The 20,078-nt window shown below is 43.0% G+C and overlaps 2 long non-coding RNA genes across 7 annotated transcripts in view; one reads left to right on the top strand and one right to left on the bottom strand.

Moving 5' to 3' along the window:
* The first annotated feature begins 5,086 nt into the window (after window positions 1–5,086).
* On the top strand, window positions 5,087–19,941 carry LOC126987519 (uncharacterized). Of its 4 annotated transcripts, none has more exons than XR_007740967.1 (3): window positions 5,087–5,188; window positions 18,451–18,620; window positions 19,681–19,941. It is a non-coding gene; the product is annotated as an uncharacterized LOC126987519 (long non-coding RNA). The 4 variants fall into 4 exon arrangements; XR_007740966.1 differs by having other exon boundaries at window positions 5,091–5,188; window positions 18,460–18,620; XR_007740968.1 differs by lacking the exon at window positions 5,087–5,188 and adding an exon at window positions 12,369–12,494 and having other exon boundaries at window positions 18,460–18,620.
* Window positions 19,560–20,078, bottom strand: part of LOC126987520 (uncharacterized) — a 38,701-nt gene continuing 38,182 nt past the window's right edge. For all 3 annotated transcript variants that reach the window (XR_007740970.1, XR_007740971.1, XR_007740969.1), the window contains one exon: window positions 19,560–19,798. This is a non-coding gene — a long non-coding RNA (uncharacterized LOC126987520). The remainder of the gene's footprint in view (window positions 19,799–20,078) is intronic.

Consider the following 20,078-nt stretch of genomic DNA (forward strand, 5'->3'; position numbering starts at 1 on the left):
TTTTAAAGATTTCATATGATTCTTTTACACACATTTAATGGATCAGGAATCATTGTTGTAATATTTTAAAGATTTCATGATTCTTTTACACACATTTAATGGATCAGGAATCATTGTTGTAATATTTTAAAGATTTCATATGATTCTTTTACACACATTTAATGGATCAGGAATCATTGTTGTGATATTTTAAAGATTTCATATGATTCTTTTACACACATTTAATGGATCGGGAATCATTATTGTAATATTTTAAAGATTCATATGATTCTTATACACATATTTAATGGATCAGGAATCATTGCTATAATATTTTAAAGTTTCAAGTTATTCAGTTTTCTAATGTTGTGGAACTCCAATTTGATTTATTTGGACAGCTGAAGGATTTTATTATTAGACATTTTTAAACACCACTTCCCCCATTTTTTCATCTTACACATTTACGCTCAAAAGTACCGCCTCCAGTTTTATAGCGTTCCACCATCGGAGGCTCCTCACAGCTGTGTCCCAAATGTATGATCCTGTTTGACTTTAATGTTTTTTGTTTGGGTTCGTTAATGACACTCAGCACTAAAGAAAAACGGATTATAAATGTATCTACTTCTAATTAATAGTCTGCCATGACTGCTAAATGCATGCAACTCATTTTTAATTACGGTCCTTATAAATCAGGTTAATTCATTACCGTCACTACATAATACCAGTTTACCGATAAGTTTTGTAGAAGCCTTTTTTTCTTGTTTTGTTATTACTATTTTTCTTTCCTAAGCCTCGCTCTTTACATATAAGAGCATTACTTCCTGACAGGGACGAGATAAAATTTGATTAACTGGAACTTTTACTCTCTCCTCTTTATGCCGCGGCACACAATGGCCCTTTACGGTAATGCTATCTTCGCAGCTGCCACGGTGGAAGAAAAAAAGTAAGTACAAGTATCTCCATAAAAAATAAAATATGAGAGGCACGGAGTAGGTAATGTGGGGCTTCGTGCTCACAACTATTTCATCGGTGATTTGTTGGCATCTCCATGTTTTTAAGGTAATGGGAACGACAAAGGCAAAAAAGGCTGCAACGCACTCCTCCATAATACATAACAAAGGAAGAAGCCAATGTGTGTCACTGGGTCAGGGAGCGAAATATTTTTGTTAAGGCATGATTAGTCACTAAACAGAATGATTACCCTCTCTCTCTCTCTCTCTCTCTCTCTCTCTCTCTCTCTCTCTCTCTCCTTCCGAATACTCGCACACACTTTCACAGCCTCGCCAAAACACTGAAAGGTTACGTACAGCACATAAGAGGTGTCACTAACTCCAGAAGTCTGTGGTACTGGCTCTTGTCCAACCTGATCCAATTCTTCAGAGTCTCATGATCCTCTAAACTCAGCTCTTTTAACAGCCTGTGGTACACACTTTCTCTTTCCCGACGAGCCAACCATGAGCGCATCCATGCACGCTTTTTGGCTTGTTTAGCTCGTCTAAGTCTCACAATACACAGTATTAGGTTCAGAGCAGCGTATCTTTGCCGCAGCGTGGACTCCATATGTTTGTTTACATTCCTTGGTCTGTGCTGACGGAAAGTTTCAGACGAAACACCGTTTGTGTGTGACAGGCCGCAGCCAAGATATCGACGATTTTCAGAAAAACGACGGAAAAAGTTGACGGAAAAAGTACTAGTGTGACACCGCCTTAAGGCGTCATGACTTTATTGTTACCTAGCCTCACCACATTTTGCATTGTAGCATGGACCCATGAAGTCACATTTTTATTTCAGTTCGTTTTAGTATCAATAAGATATACAATACACTTAAGCCAAAACACGACACTAACATATCTTCTGCCCGCTCAATTTCTGCTTTTTAAATCCACTCTTGCTTGAGAGAGAGAGAGAGAGAGAGAGAGAGAGAGAGAGAGAGAGAGAGAGAGAGAGAGAGAAGTCATACTAAAAAAATATTAGCCTAATGCATCTCTTGACCGATTTCTTTTGCGGTGAATGCATTTATAAATATACTTTTTATTTTTTACCTATTATCCTTACCTCTTATCCAATTTCATGCTCCCTGTTACTTATATTAGACACCAGTTTTGCATTGCTTTCTGTAATACATTATTCACTTATAAATCCACGAAGAATTTATAGAGATGGTATTTCTTTTAAGGATGTGAGGAAACCAGTGTTGTAGGTGGAATTCCTCAAGTGGAGAGAGAGAGAGAGAGAGAGAGAGAGAGAGAGAGAGAGAGAGAGAGAGAGAGAATTATTTCTCTTAAGAAAAAAATGTTACTGCAAAATACTAGCCTAGTTTTCTTAAATGCATGATAATAACTTAGTATTCGTAAATGCAAAATAATAGCCAAGTATTCCTAAATGGAAAATAATAGTATAGTATTTCTAAATGCAAAATAACAGCCTAGATTCCTAAATGCTAAATAATAGCTTAGTATTCCTAACTGCAAAATAATAGCCTAATTTCCAAAATGCAAAATAATAGCTTAGTATTCCGAAATGCAAAATAATAGTTTGGTATTCCTAAATGCGTAATAGCCTACTAGTTTCCTAAATGCAAAATAATAGTTAGGTATTCCTAAATGCATAATAGCCTACTATTATTCATATCAGACCCTATGACATACCGTTTTTCGCAAATATCTTTCAAACGAAGACTCGGATCAGCATGGGGCTTTGGCACTTGTTTCACACACTCCGCTAATTTTTGACGTTATTATGCAATGGCGGATGCAGTTAATTATGGTGTTTACTCTTGACTGTGATGGCAAAACCTGCGTGAGCCACTTATACATTCGAACAGGTGAGGCGTGACGTATTTGTCGGGTGTATCCACCAACTACCTCCACCCCTGGATCCCCCCTACCCCCATCCCTCCCTCCTACCCTCCCTCCTACCCTCCTCCCTCTCCCCTCTCTCTCTCCTCTCCTCTCTCTCTCTCTCTCTCTCTCTCTCTCTCTCTCTCTCTCTCTTGCGCTGTATACGAGATATGAATACATGCACACATATGACTTCAATGAATCATCAACAGTGATGACGAGGATGACCTGTTTGTCGATGGTGATCAATATTAAAGTAACATATGGTTAGTTATTTACTTTATTAATCCACCCATCATATACTCGCGGTCTATTTTTGTGTGCTTTGACTTTTTAACATATCAATATGAACCAATATCGTATGGCAGTCTTTTCCTAAAATCAGAATAAAGTCATATATTTCTCCAATTTCGTTTCACGTTTTTACTCTGCGATAAATTCCCGCTTCAATTCCACCTTTATTCCTTTTCGTCTCTTACGCGACTTCCCATAAATGATCAAGCGTCAGCTACGTACTTCATCCCATCATACCCTCAAAGTAACCTCTTGGAAGGAGGGTCATATACTCCTACAACTTTCAATGGTTGTATAACTGCTAAATAAACCTCATACAGCACTTAAGCAACATCAAATTACGCTGGAACACGAATCAGGGTCGTGTGCATAAAACACCATACCATACTTAGCACATACTTTCGAGTTATCCGCCATTGTAGACAAGTCATATATGTGCATAGCTTCACATCGCATGTACACCGTTAGAGAGAGAGAGAGAGAGAGAGAGGGGGGGGGGGGTGTTGGGGAGAAAGAGGAGGGCAGGAGGGAGGGATAGGAGTAGGGGAAGCCAGGGCTGGAGGTAGTTGGTGGATACTCGTCACAAATACGTTACGCCTCACTTGTTCGAGTGTGTAAGTGGCTCACGCAGGTTTTGCCATCACAGTCAAGAGTAAATGCCATAATTAACCGCATCTGGCAATGCACAATGGCGTCAAAAACTAGGGGAGTGTGTAAAACAATCTGTGCCAAAGCCCCATGCTGATCCGAGTCTTGGTTTGAAAGAGATTTAAAAACTGTATGTCATAGGGTCTGATATGGATAGTAGTTTCCTAAATGCAAAATAATAGCCTAGTATCCTAAATGCAAAATAATAGCTTTGTATTCGTAAATGCAAAATGATTGCTTGGTATTCCTAAATGCAAAATAATAGCTTAGTTTTCATGAATTCGAATTAATAGCATATTATTCTTAAATTCAAAATAATAGCCTGATTTAACTAAATGCAAAATTATAAGCTAGTGTACACAGTAAAATTATAATGTATTTGTCTTAACTACTTCATTGCCTTATTAGCAAGTTATTACAGATTGTAAAACTCTTCCCACTTATAGTTTATTACAGAAGTTGTAGATGCGGTATAACATGCAGAAAACCTTACACCAGACGAATAAAAAACAATATTCCTCAAAACAACTTACCCCGTTATAATGAGATCACGACCCTCGCGTTAAACCGTGTTGCTTTGTCATCTTCCCTCCCGCTCACAATGAATAGATTTCCGCAAAGAGCGTCCTGTTGAGCCTCAAACACCACCTTGCCACACTCCCGGAGCCCCATCTGCTGTCTCCCCCGCCCCTCCCTCCCGGGAGTATCGGTGGGTAGCTCAGCAGAGGTCAGCAAAAACAGCGTACAATCCCACGTGTGAACCACCAGCTGCTGCTAATGGTATATAGTTTCTGATGCAAATTGTATATCCATCATTGATACGTGTCACGAGAAGGCGAACGCGGCCAACCTCCATAACAACTGTAGCCCTATTCATGTGTGTGTGTGTGTGTGGCAAGGACGGGCTGGGAGCCGCTGCCGCCGCCGCCGCCGTCAGCGAGGGCCAGTGCCACAGAAGGCTACAGGCAAACATTTACTGTTTTGCAATCGTGAAATGCATCTTCATATGCTTGCAGTAACTGCTTGGGTTGCTATAGTCTGTAGGAAGATAAGGATAATCAATAATTGACTTTGCTTGAGCCACGGAGTTTTACTAAACCCCAATATAATGGCCTCTCTCTCTCTCTCTCTCTCTCTCTCTCTCTCTCTCTCTCTCTCTCTCTCTCTCTCTCTCTCTCTCTATATATATATATATATATATATATATATATATATATATATATATATATATATATATATATATATATATATATATATGATTGCATATTATGACGAAGGTGCTTTGTTACCACGATCCGAGAAATGGTTCAGTGGTTCGAAGCATCTCACGCTTGAACCACTGGCTGTGGGTCCTGTGTTCGGCAGCTCAGTCGTCAGTCAGCCGCACGGGGACGAGGTCGTCGCTGCCGTTGTGATTATTAGCAAAGGTTAGTAATAGTCTGCCTTCTTGGCTCTAGTGATATTGGTGTGAGAATAATGAATGTGTGCAGTATACTATCTAAATAGCGAAGGTGACCGGCAGGAGAACACTGGAGTTTATATCGAAGAACAAAGACTTGTTTGCGGCCCTAATCACTGAACAGGACCATGTAACAAAAAGGGTGTGCCAGGCCCCGGCTGTGCCTGAGATAAAGGGACGAGGCGTTACTTTGTACATGCTGTCGCCGTGAAAAGAAAGTTAAATATTTAAGTTGCAAGGCCGTTGTGCTTGTTATTGATTCGAAGTATCGGACGAGGAGTCAGCGGAACGAGTCTTCAGTAATTGTTGGTAATTGATGTTACTATCGCCTGTAGTTATAAGTGTTACACTGGAAAGGCAGTGGCTGGTGGCGGAAAGGAGATGTGGCACCTGTGTGTTTAATTACATTCGAGTGATACGGTATGAAGGGGTCGGGGCAAACACCATTATAATGACTAATTTACCATTTTCGGAATTTCCCCTATGTTTATGAAGTTGATATGATGTGTGTGTATAGTTTTGACAGATGACCAAATAATGAATAACTAAATCAGTGATCAATATTAACAGCAGGCAAGTGGTGGTTGGTGGTGAGTAATGTGGCTAGGTGGGTGGGCCTGCGTAAGTCTAGGTGAGTAGGGTTGTAATGGTATTTTTTTTTTTTTTTTTTTCTTTTTTTTATTTTTACGTTGTTGCCTATTGCGCCGGTAGGCATCTTCCCGGTGGGGCCTGATGGTCGGCCCAATGCTTCTTCCAGGTGGGGCCTGATGGTCGGCCCAGCCCGTTCTGGCGCAGGCGAGTGTTTATAGTGGCGCCATCTTGCGTAAAATCACAGAGCTGACGCCTAAGCCCCTCCCCCTTTGCATAGTGAGAATGGAGGATTACCATTCTGTCTTCCCCTCCCATGCCTCTCTCTCTCTCTCTCTCTCTCTCTCTCTCTCTCTCTCTCTCTCTCTCTCTCTCTCGTTGTGTGTGTGTGTGTGTGTGTGTGTGTGTGTGAGATCTACCCAGTACCCACTATGCGTCATCACAAAGACTCAACACCTTCGCCACACTTTAACATCGAATCGCTAGTATCCGGAGGGGCAGACAATGGTAATCCTCCATTCTCACTATGCAAAGGGGGAGGGGCTTCGGCGTCAGCTCTCAGTGATTTACAATACTACTACTACCCCACTCACCTAGACTTACGCAGGCCCACCCACGTAGCCACATTACTCACCACCAACCACCACTTGCCTGCTGTTAATATTGATCACTGATTGTCATTATTTATTTGGTCATCTGTCACAACTATACACACACATCATATCAGCTTCATAAAAATAGGAGAAATTCCGAAAATGGTAAACTAGTCATTATAATGGTGTTTGTCCCGACCCTTCATACCGTATCACTCCAATGTAGTTAAACACACACGTGCCACATCTCCTCTTCGCCACCAGCCACTGCCTTTCCAGTGTAACAGTTATAACTGCAGGCGATAGTACATACTCATCACGTTGTATGTATACAAAGCCCGTTTTGTAATACCTCTTCTTATCTTGCAGAGAATCTTCCCTCTGCAAGCTCGGTAATCGGGGATTATTCACGAAAGGGTAGCCTACTAATTTCGAGATGCGGACTGCTTATTTCTAGACAAAATATGATGCTGTTTATTATTGAGGTGGTACTTTTCTAAGGAAATCACTAAATGATTGACTTTTCAATGTCTTTTGTGCACCCGCCGCCGTAGCCGAAAAGTAGCCCGCAGAGAGGTTTAACTTGGGGGACCCGTGGGAAATCGGGTTTTTAGGATGGTGGAGCATATTTAAACTAATCCAACCGAACTTTATATAACCTAACCCATAACGGGGGGCTTCGCCCCCTTCGACCTCCCTCTTAACCAGGGGGGGCTGCGCCCCCCTTGAACCCCCACATGTATGGTGCGCCGGTAAAATTAGAGAAGTACAACAGTATGTGAGACCTCGGAAAGGTTATTATTCTCGTGGGGGTAATATTGGAGGCGAGTAGTGAATATGCGACTTATTTCTGCGAGGAGGTATTTCTCGCAACACCGGCTGGACCGCCGCCACGGCCGCCTCCAGAGGAGGCTACCCTTTCGTGAATATTAAGCCGGTAATCACTTTGGGAAATTGCTGAGGTATAATACGCTCGTAAAAATATTTAGTTTAAGAGTCTTTATCTTACGAGAGTCGTTGGAAGCTTGGAAAAAAATCGTTTCAGGTTATTCTTACTGCACAAGGTGAACAAATCAGAAATAAGAGTGAGCAGGAAGCCTTGCGCTGCGGGTCACAGGGACTGGTTAGGCATATAGCCAGTGTTCTGAACACTAGCATTGAAAACATAGCAATTGATATTCTGACGGAAAAGAACGAGACAATCCCTTAGTGAGGTGTCGGTGACGGCTTTGTGGGCATGATACACGTGGGCAAGCTGAGTGGAAGCCTTGTTTGTGGTGCGGATTTAGGGTGGCTGTTGAGGATCACTTACATAGGAATACATAGGAATACTTAGTGCTGTAGCAGTTAGGAGGTAGCAGAATTGCAATCTATAGAATATAATAATCGGTCATTGCTTAGTAATGGTAGATGTAGTAACTGGTAACGGTAGAGCTACAGTACAAGATGGCTACGACAACGGTGATGGTAGTTTTAAGTTGACGTCACACTGAACAGGTTGTTATCCGCTCATCGCTTGCCAAGTGCCGATAATTTTATGGCCAGGGTTATCTCGCTGGCCACGATTGGCGTGCTGTTCTTTTGTTTTGGACGGAGAGCAACTCCTAATTAAGCGGACCATACATGCACAGCCCTGGCATGTCCGGCCGACGAAAGTTGCGGGGCATTGGGGTCCACACAACAGACATCATCCACTCCCCCTGTTCACCCAAACCATTCCACACCCAATCATTCCCACAATAGATCATGTTCCTTATCCATAACTCCCTCACCATCCCCAATAGATCCTTTATCCTCAACTCCCCCTCATCCACCACTACCACCTCCATCACCAAGGGGTCACCTTCCCTCCGTGCCCTCATTATCAACTTCCGCAGCAACACTAACAAAAGAGCCGCCTTTCATCAAACCCTCCTGACTTATGACCCAGACATTGTTATAGACAGAGACTTGGCTCACTCCTGACGTAAAAGACAGTGAAGCCTTCCCGACGGACAGTCCCTATAACATGACCCTACGCAGGAAAGACATGATTGACAATAACCACGGCGGAGTCCTCATTGCGACAAAGTCATAAGTAGTAGTGACTCCAGCCACAGAACTAAACGTGGACTCTGAAATTATTTGGATCAAAGTACAACTTTAGGGCTGTAGAACTCTCTTCATTGGATAATTTTATCGCCCCCCAAATTCAAATTTAGAATATCTGCAGACCCTTGACGAATTATTATCCAAAATTAACCCCTCCAAAAACATATGGTTGGCTGGCGAATTCAATCTCCCTGACATTGATTGGACAACACAGGTGACACTGGACAACCCCACCCACGAAGGCAGTATACTACCACACACTGATAGGAGAAACTTGCATGAACACTTTATTGAAATAATCAACACACTCACTTATACAAACAGTACATGAACCAACACTCACAGGTCAGTGTAGGAAGACACAATCCTAACATAAGACATGGGGTCACATCCAACACACTAGACTTGTTTCTCACAAACAACATTTCTTTAATCACATGTACACGAGTACTGCCAGGTCTTAGTGATCATGACATGGTACTCATTGACGCAAACATTAGACCAACAACACAAAAACAACTACCCAGGAACATTTATTTATACAACAGAGCCGATATGGGTGCCATAACTCAAGACTTAGCTGATTTTATCGACTTTTTCCTCGACACAGACCCAATGGCCAATTCTGTTGAGGCAAATTGGACCAGACTACGAGACTTTATACACGACACAATGGACAAACGCATACCCAAGAAAACTATCACACAAAACCAGTCATTACCATGGTACAATAGACAAATGAAAAGACTATACAGAAACAAGGTAAAGGCATACAACACCGCAAAACGTTACAACGATACAGAACACTGGGAACACTACAAAACATACAGAAAACATTACAAAAAGAAATTACACAAGCAGAAACTAAATACACATCCACTTTTCTCACAAACAACACACAAAACAACAAGAAATTCTACAGCTTCTTCAAAGCACGCAGACAAGACTCGACCGGAATTACAACACTACTACACAACGGTTCCTTGGCCACACACACACAAGATAAAGCCGACACACTTAACAAACAATTCCAGTCTGTTTTTACACAATAACATGCAAACGTGCCAGACATACCAACATCACCACACCCAACAATTCCTCCCCTCTATTTAAACATCCAAGGAATTGAGAAACTATTATCTGAGGTTGACCAGACAATATACCCTGCAAGATACTAAAAGCTAATGCTTGCATTCTTGCACCTATCCCGCAGGTTATATTCTCACAGACGTTACAAACAGGAGAACTCCCTCAGGACTGGCTTTTGGCAAATGTGACACCAATTTTATTTATTCCGGAGACAGAACCCTCACTGCTAATTACAGACCTATTTCGCTAACTTCAGTTCCCTGCAAAATTTTCGAACATATAATTCGTACACATAATGGACCACTTTGATAGACAAAACATACTGACTGACAGTCAGCACGGCTTTCGGCCCAAACGTTCGTGCGAGACTCGATTACTTGTGACCACACACGACATTTTGCAGTCCCTTAACAACCCCAAAATTAGACAAGTTGACGCCATAATACTTGACTATGCCAAAGCCTTCGACAAAGTTCCCCACCAAAGACTGTTAACGAAATTAGAATTCTGTGGCATACGAGGACAACTTTCTAACTGGATTACCACGTTTTTGACTACCCGCAAGCAAAGAATTGTTCTTGATGGTAGTCAATCCTCATCTATTCCTGTAACTTCTGGGGTACCTCAAGGCACCGTCGTGGGCCCCTTCTTTTCCTTTCTTACATTAATGATCTCCCACTATCACTTACCTCTACTACTAGAGTTTCTGCAGATGATAGCTTAGTTTATGTACCCATTTTAGATAGGGATGACTGTCTTCAACTACAGGACGATTTAGCTGCACTTGAAGACTGGGAAGCCAAGTGACGGATGACGTTTAAACCAGACAAATGCCATCACATCCGTTTCACCCGCACTAACAAACCTATTCCCTTCATTTACAAACTCCATTACACAAAGCTAAACACTGCCTCTTTACACAAATTCCTGGGCGTACACATCTCAACAGACATGCGGTGGAACACACACGTGAGCAGCATCAGGGCCAAAGCTCACAGAGCCCTGAGGTTCCTGCGTAGGAACCTTAGCAAGTGTAAGACAAACATAAAAATTCTTGCATATAAAACACTCGTCCGGCCACACACACAATATTTTCACACCGTCTGGGACCCACACACTAACAATAACATAAATAAATTAGAGACCATACAAAACAAAGCTGCAAGACGGGCCAGACGTGATTACAGACACACCACATCAGTCACTTTGCTTAAACAAGACATAAAACTAGACCCATTAGCAACACGAAGACAAATACACAGACAACAAATGCTATATCAAATCACCAACAGTTTAGTAGACATAAACAAAGACACTTATTTACACCCGACAACGCTTGATCCACTAGAGGCAGCCACAACCTTATATGCCACACTTACCAGACTAACACTAGTATATTCAAATATTCATTCTTTTCCCGCAGCATCCAAGAGTGGAATCATCTCCCATCTCAAGTAGTTAATTGTCCCACTCTTGACACATTTAGGAAGAGAATCATTAATCATTATCTCCCTAATCCTGGCCCTTTACCATATCCCAATACCTTTCCTTATTCTAACCCTTATCCTAATCCTGTCCTGGCCCCTTGAATCCCCCGCACAACCCCCGTATATCATGCCACCAGAGAGTGGCCCTCTGCGGGTTCCCTAGTCTTGAAATGACACACAAAGCTTCATATGCAAATACACAGTAGCCTACGCGACAGACCACCGTGCCGACGACGTGGATCCACTGTCACACGTTAGAGATTGCTTCGTGTGCATGAACGCTCTCTGATTGGTAGTATGACGCAGGACTTTCTTCCTTTACTGTTTCTTGTCGTTGTTTCCTTCACTTTCTTTTCTTTCTTTCCTTGTTTCCTTTCTTCCTTCCATCCTCAGCGGTGCCTGAGGCGTCAGAGTAACGGCCCCGTGTTCAGGAGGACGCGAGTTCAATCCCCGCCCGGTGCCACCAAGCTGGGATTCTTCAGCCGCCGCCGAGTGGCTTAAAACTACTCACATGCTGTCCAGAAGACCACCTATCAACCCGGACTCTAGATTCTAGGATCAAAGATGAGCTCTGGGAGGGCAGCATGAGCCAATGCAAGATGGCGCCACTATAAACACTCGCCTGCGCCGGAACGGGCTGGGCCGACCATCAGGACTCACCGGAAAGAAGCCTTGGACCGACCATCAGGATCCACCGGGAAGAAGCCTACCGGCGCAATAGGCCGCAATGTAAAAAAAATAAAAAAAAATATATATATATATATATATATATATATATATATATATATATATATATATATATATATATATATATAATATATATATATATATATATATATATATATATATATATATATATATATATATATATATATATATATATATATATATATATATATATATATATATATATATATATATATATATATATATATATATATATATATATATATATATATATATATATATATATATATATATATATATATATATATATATATATATATATATATATATATATATATATATATATATATATATATATATATATATATATAAAATCTTGGTAGCCTCGTCCACAGTATGTGGATCTCGAAGTCCCCAATAACAGAATCAGAATTTTTCTGAGGAGAAATCAAAACAGGTAAAGTAGGGAGCATATGTTACTGACGCGCATTTCGTCGGCCCTCATCCCTGTTATGTCCCTTTGAGGCAGTGATGGATAAAAAGCTATTATTCCGGTACACAGGGACGTGTATCCATCGGGTTACCAAAGTTTACCTTCCAGGTTTTGCCAAGTACTCATCGATCGACCAGCCCAAAGGGAGGGATGAACAGCTGGGTGGGCTGGGGACAGACTGCCCTGGACTGGGATATGGACAGCCGCCAGGAGCAGTATTCTCTAGGGTCAGCGAGTCTGGAAGAGGTAAATAACCTCTTCCAGACGCCGGTGTCTCCTGTGTCTGGCAGTGGTTTGCGCACACACAACCGCGGCATGAAAAAAAGTTAGTTAAAGGCTCAAGAAATCAGTGTTATTGACAGAGGAGTGGAAGAGCCCGGCAATGACCTTGAAACCAGCAACTGAGCCGTGAGACGCAAGCAGTTCCTGGAACTAATATCGACTCAGGTCCAAGGATGAGTAAGAGCACTCATATTTGTCTTTCACCAGACCTTCAGCGAACGCCCGTTCCGATTATACACAACGAGCCCAAATTCGGTTCCTTCAATCCCTATAAAAAGACATCCCTATAAAAAGACAAAGTATATAAAGGGAAACCAAGCCAATGCCCTTGAATTAGTGGTCGGAGCAAGTTGTCCAATCTACCACAAGCCTCTCAGAATTGAAGGTTAAAGGAGTTCAACGTCAAGGAGTGCAGAGGAAGGGAGGGACACGGGCGTGGTTGAGGGGATGAGGATAAAAATGGGTGAAGGTGAGGCTGTGAGGGTGCTGGGCAATAGGAATGGAGCAGAAGAAAGGGCAGGAAGAAGTTCGTTACCATAGTTCCATGAGGGAGCTTGTAAGGCACAGATAGGTATTAGGAATGTGTAATAGTACGTGATAGGTATAGGTGGCATGTCGAATAATCGTTCCACATTGCACCACACCCACTATTCAGCATTCCACCCACCTATCACACATACTATTACGCCTACCAATCCGGGGAAGAGGTGGCCGAGTGTTCAGCGTGCGGGCGTAGTGAGCCACCGAAACACGCTGATTTTTAAAACCATCACCGAGTGGCGGAAGATTACCCACATGTTCTCCAGATCTCCAATGAAGCCTAACCTCGGTTACTTTGTTCAAGAGGAGCACCGGGGGGCAGCATGGGACAAGCAGGAGTCATACATCACAGCAGCCACTGTAAATAGTAAAGTTAGCCTGCGCCAGTATAGGGTTGGGGTCCCACAAGAGGCCCCTTGAGAGAGCCTACCAGCGCTCTAGACAGCATCTAAAAAAATAAAAAAATAAATCCACCTACCCATCTGTGCTTTAGAAGCTAGAAAGACAAGAGAGGGAGCTAGGAAGGGCAGGCGGGGGAGCTAGCAGGGCCAGCTGACCAGCAGGAGGAGGGTTCTTAGTGTGTGTGTGTGTGGTGGTGGTGGGGGGGGGCGGAGTGTGTATGTGGGGGCGCTCCACTCACACAGCTCTTCTGGACAGAGTGCAGTCTAAGGCTCTTCATCTCATTGACTCTCCTGTTCTTACTGATAGTCATCTACCTCTTAAATTCCGCAGCCATGTTGCTTCTCTTTCAATCTTTCGATATTTTTACGCTGACTGCTCTTCTGAACTTGCTGACTGCATGCCTCCCCCCCCACATTCCGCGGCCTCGCCACACACGACTTTCTACTCATGCCCATCCCTATACTGTCCAAACTCCTTCTGCAAGAGGTAAGCAGCATCTTCACTCTTTCATCCCTCACGCTGGTAAACTCTGGAACAATCTTCCTTCATCTGTATTTCCTCCTGCCTACGACTTGAACTCTTTCAAGAGGAGGGTATCAGGACACCTCTCCTCCCGAAATTGACCTTTCTTTCGGCCACCTCCTTTGATTCTTTTTTTTTGGGAGCAGCGAGTAACGGGCTTTTTTTTATTATTGTTTCCTTTTTTTGTGCCCTTGAGCTGTCTCCTTTGTTGTAAAAAAAAAAAAAAATACAAGTACATGAAAGACAAGCTTGTATCAAACAGTATAGACATACCATATTCGAACGATCTATTAGGGAGGTTCAGGTGATTCTTCGGTGGGCTAAAGTAACTTTTCCTCCAGTTTGTTCACTCACCACCATCATCATTAACCCGTCCACCCGCTGCGACTGGCACGGATTTCGCCTTCACTGGTAGCCCGGTAAAATATATTCTCAGGTCTTTCTCCGCCTCTGTGGTGGATAGTGGAGTGTTTCCCATGTGGTATTGGTATAGTGGATTTGGTATTATTTTACGACTTCACCAGTTTCGAGATGGCTTTTCTTACCCCTCTCATTAGAATTAGCTCCGTATTGTGATCAATTTGAACCCCATAAACACCCACCGCAAATGATTTATAACGGCGCTACAGATTTTCAAAGATTTTATCTGTTTGGGAGGCAGGGCGGGCGGTCAGGCGGACGGTCCGGGTCACGGTGTGACGCTCACCGCGCCGACTGTTGATGGGTGACTGAGCACCGCCGCCGCGGGCATTCGCTGCCTCTGATGTTCGTTCGTGCGTTGGTTTCAGACATGCGGACGCCTTTGCGGCGTCCCTGATTGGTTAATTTGTTTGAACACAACCAATGAAAAAAATCATAATTAATTAAGCCAATCACATTGTTTCATTTTATCCGAGGAGGGCAGAGCAGTTGAATTTGAATTAGTTTGAGGAAGATGTCCGTGTGTGCAGGTTGCGAGCTGACTTACTTCCGATGTATTGCGCGTTTTTTCGAGAAAAATGAAATATCTCGCCAGTTTTTACAAGAACACGGTGTCCTAGCCACAGTAGTTCAGTGCCCAAGGTGTCAAAAAGACTGTAATTTGCGTCAGGACGGACAATTCATGTGGAGGTGCAGTGGTAGCTATAAAATTCCTAAGACAAAGAAACGCCGTTACTGTGACTTCAGTGTCAGTGACTTCAACGGAACATTCCTTAAGTATATTAAAGTGCCGGCCTGGAAAATAATTCTGTTTGTCAATCACTGGCTCAGTAAGCACTGGGATCACGTTACAGTGATCAAGTCTTTGGACATATCTTCACGCACATCTGTCGACTGGCGCTCCTTCTGCAGTGAAGTAACTGACTTTTGGTTCAGAAATCAAGACTCTATTGGTGGTCCCGGCATCGTTGTGGAGATCGACGAGACTCTCATTGTTCGCCGCAAGTACGAGAGGGGACGAGTGCTGTCTCAGGTGTGGCTCTTTGGGGGTATCGAGCGCGTGAGAAAGAAAAAATTCGTTGTTCCCCTTGTTGGGCCTTTGGGTGAAGCTGAGCGGCGTGACAAAGGCACGCTCCTCCCACTCATTCAGAAATATATCCGCCGGGTCTGTGATCGTGAGTGACGAGTGGGTGCCTACCATAATCTGAAAGACCTTGGGTACACACATTACACCATAAACCACTCGGAAAACTTTGTAAGTCCCAAGGATTGTGAAATACACACGCAGAACGTTGAACGTCTGTGGAGGGACGTCAAGGAGTCGGTGAAACGGCCAGGTATACGAAGTAAATTTTATACCAATACCTGGCCAGGTATCTGTTCATCAAAGCTCACGAAGAGGATAGCCTACACGCATTTTTCCTCCAAGCTGCAGCACTCTACCCACCGCAAGGCACACACACGCGAGAAGTTACTCCTCTCCAAGAGGAAGACTCCAGTGACGAGGAAACCGACCCGACTGATGAATAAGGTACTGTGACAGTAGGAGTTTGAGTAATTACATAAAAGGGGGGTCGAGGGGGGCGGAGCCCCCCCCGTTAGCAGAAAGTCGGGGGGGTCCAGGGGATCGCAGCCCCCCGGTTAGGTTAGGTTAGGTTAGGTTAGCTTAGGTTAGGTTAGGTTAGGTTAGCAACCTGTCGGGGGGGGTCCAGGGGGGCTGCGCCCCCCCGGTTAGGTTAGGTTAGGTTAGGTTAGGTTAGGTTAGCAACCTGTCGGGGGGGTCCAGGGGGCGCAGCCCCCCGGTTAGGTTAGGTTAGGTTAGGTTAGGTTAGGTTAGCAACCTGTCGGGGGGGGTCCAGGGGGGCTGCGGTTAGGTTAGGTTAACAGAAATTTTCCTAAATTTTTCTTGCCCATTTTTCGCTTATTTGGCTCCCCCCCCCCAAAACCCCCGATTCCCCACGTGCCCCCAGGCTTGTTGGGGACTGGGGAGGGGGGGTGGTAGGGAAAGGGAGGAAGGAGTTCTTATGCATTTTTACCCATTAGATTTTTGGTTGGAAGAGGAGGGGTGGGGGGGGGCCGGAAGAAAAAAAAATAGTGATTTGCGGTAGAAATGACAAGCATATTCTTTCAAAACAGGCAGAAATCTACCAGAAAAAAATAGTTTCGTTCCGAAATGCGAAACTGGTGAAGTCGTAAAAATTTACCGTGGATTTTCCCTCCCAAGGTGCTGGACTATATTTTTCTTCACTGAATTGTAGCAGCCACTTTTTTGTTCCATTCCTGCAACTTGTAGGAATTAAGAGTACCACAGTTTTATCACTTGCCATCCGCGTCACTCTCATCTCTGAATACGCTTTGCCGTCTTCCCTTGCTTTCCTTTCCCCCTTTCCATCTCCTCCAACCCTAAGTCTGTATACACCAAGTCAAGTCATACGCAGGTTTGTGGGAGGAGACACGGCCGAGGCGTGGTTTATGCGTGACACTGCTTGGAGCCAAACTAAAGAATGTAGAAACAGGGATTTAGAGAAAACGAGGAAAGGCGGACTAATTTAAATCAATCACTTCAACATGCCCTCCCTCACACCCAACACCGCCGTTTGTAGGCATTGAAATTACAGTCACGAAATAGCACAATAAAAAGACATTTTTTTCGTCGATGGCATGCCTGAACGCGCTGTGAAAGAAGGCGAAAATGCACATCCAGAGTGCACATACGGCCCCAACTTTAGTCACCCCTGAACTGGCGAGTATTTTTTTTTTGGCTCTAAGTGACGTCATCCCGCTGCTCCGCCCCAAAACCGCCTCCTGCGCGTACCGGTCGCAGTTTTGAAGCAGTGAGACTTGACTTTTTATATATAGACTTAGCTACAACCCTTGCCACTTCATTGTTCTCGTAATCTGAGCAGGCAACTTCATCGTGCAAATGTACACGCTGTTCTTCCTTCTCTTTTAAGGTTTTCTTTCTTTACTCGGTTATGCTCATCCCTTTTTTTTGTTGAAAAGTAGACCTAGAGAAGGATAAGAAGCGGTTTGCTGCTTTCATGAACCTGCAAAAAGCATATGACAGGATTGATGGGAAAGACTTATGGGATTTTCTGAAGATATATGGTGTGGGATGACTTTTACTTGAAGGGATCAGATGGTATTACAAAGATGCGAGTGTGTGCGCGCGCGATCTGGGAACTGAGAGAATGCTTTGGTGCTGGTCTAGTGTAAAATGGGTGTGTGATATCACCATAGATGTTTATGTCTATATGGATTGTTGTATGGGAGAAATGAAAGCCACGGTATGGGAAATAGGCCCGAGGCTGAAAGAGAGGAGTACGGAGCAGTCTTTGGTGGCAGGCCTTATTGTGGATGGTAGTGTTGTTGGTAGAGAGTGAGAAGAGGCTGTAGAGGATTGTGGATGCATTTGATGGAGTGTAAGTGGAGAAAGCTGAAGATAAATGCTGGCAAGGGTAAGGGTATGGTATTTGAGACGGTGAGAGCTGACTACAGAGTACGCTAAGTCATATAGTTAGAGCAGTAAGCACAAGAGTATAAGATATGGTTTGAATAGGAGATGAGTTTAAGTACTTAGGGACAGTTTTATGTAAGCATGGAGGAAGAGGTGAGGGAGAGAGCAGAGAAGGTCAGGAAGGTGGTAAGTGACTTGGAAAGTTTGGAGAGTTGGAGGTATAAGAAGTAATTTTATCCTCCCAGCTCTGTCATATGCATCAGGGATGTGGACGTGGAATGTAGAACAATAATCACGAGTATATGTAGTGGAAATTAGCTATACAAAAGGTGCATGTGGTGTGTGACGATGGCATGGAGAAAGCAATGAGAGCATGTATGAGAGGTTTGGTATAGGTGGGGTGTAACAGCAAGGATGTGGATTGTGGAGTGGTTGGATGGGTGAAGCGTGGTGCTCTGAGGTGGTTTGGACAGTTAAACTGGAGAAGATGCAAAAGACACTTCACTTTGTGATTTTTCACCTCCCCTTCCCGACTATCCCTGCCTGGCATATGAAAGTGCAGTAACTAATTATATGTAGATTTTGCAGATAGTGTCGATCAGCCTACCTTGATGTCTGCCCCTCGAAGCTCCAAGTGTCAATCAGCCTACCTTAATGTCTGCCCCTCGAAGCTCCAAGGAAGAGGCTGCGGCACTCCCTCTCCTGCCAGCACGCTGTCCACGCGCGCATCCGTCCTCCCTTTCTCCAAGGTATTCTTCAACTTGTCCCGCTTGTATAGGATAACGAAATCTCTGACACCAGCAAATTTATCTTGCACTTGTATGCGTTTCAACATATTCTCATTTTGTAATTTTTTCTTGTTTAAATAAGCAATTTTCAAAAAGCCTTTGGCAAAGCTTTATTTTGTATATATATTACTTGTAAAAGCTAATTGAAATCCCCATGGGATAGATTCAATAATTCGACCAGATAATTTACAATAATATTAAGGATTCGTGGGTATTGTAGGTCACATTTTTTTCCCAACTCAGATATTTCTCATGCTTGGAGGTTAAATAAATAAAAAAATATATAGTTTGTAGAACCAACCAGTTTGACAGCCTTTTGATGAGCTATTTAGACATACATCAGTTAATTGAGCCTTGTAGAATTGTACTAAGTCTAAAAGAGCCTCCGGAGAAAGCCTGATAATTTGCTGTTAAAAGAAACAATTTTCAGTGTACAGTGTTTATTGAAAATCCACCAGATATCTTGTGATTGTAATACAGAGTTCACTAATACTTTACAAGTGTACTAGTTCACTACATAAAGTATACAATGTTAATACATAAGCCGTAAGTAATATTGTGGTAAACAACTGGATAGTAATTTTACAATATGGCGATGTCTTGAGTGTTGACAATATTAGTTTAGTATGCAGGATTTACGTATTAATTTTCATAGGGGATCATAATTTTATATAGTAAGCAAACCTTCTTTATAGCTTGCCTGTATGGTACAATAAGGACAAAGTTTATAGAATAAACGATAAATACTGCAAAATTGCCCATAACACCAAAATTCTTGAATTATTGCAATAAATACCCTCAAAGGTGTATATAAATGCCTTCAATAAAAGTCCAAAATACCTAAAAGAGGCTCCGGAGAAAAACTGGAATCATCTGTTCTTAAATGAAACTAGTAGTATGCTCACCAACACCCTTTTATTGACCATTGATTTGATGAAGTACATTTGTGGAAAAAAAATGAAACTCTGTTGTCATGACTCAAAAGGAACAACGATTATAAGTGTCCTTTTCTCCCAAACAGGTAGCTCCTGAAGTATGGCTGCCCGCTGGGTCATGTATCGCGCACCACATTGTGCAAGGAATCTGTCCACGAAGTGCTGATATGCTGGAAGGCTACTACACCTGGCTGTGCACCACACCTGAAAAAGAAAGTTTTACACAAGAGTACATTGGATTCGTACTCCAAAGAAAATTCCGGTAAAGTATGCTTATTTCAAAATCTCTCCATCTTTTCCGGCTGTCCGGAAGGATGGTCAATAAAATGGTGTTGATGAGCACACACTACTTGTTTCATTTAAGAACAGATGATTCCGGTTTTTCTCCGGAGCCTCATTTAGGTATTTTGGACTTTTTCAGTAGTACTTTCTGAAGGCATTTATATACACCTTTGAGTAGTACTTTCAGTAGTACTTTCTGAAG

The sequence above is a fragment of the Eriocheir sinensis genome, chromosome 65 (assembly GCF_024679095.1).
Source record: "Eriocheir sinensis breed Jianghai 21 chromosome 65, ASM2467909v1, whole genome shotgun sequence".
NCBI classification, from domain to species: domain Eukaryota; kingdom Metazoa; phylum Arthropoda; class Malacostraca; order Decapoda; family Varunidae; genus Eriocheir; species Eriocheir sinensis.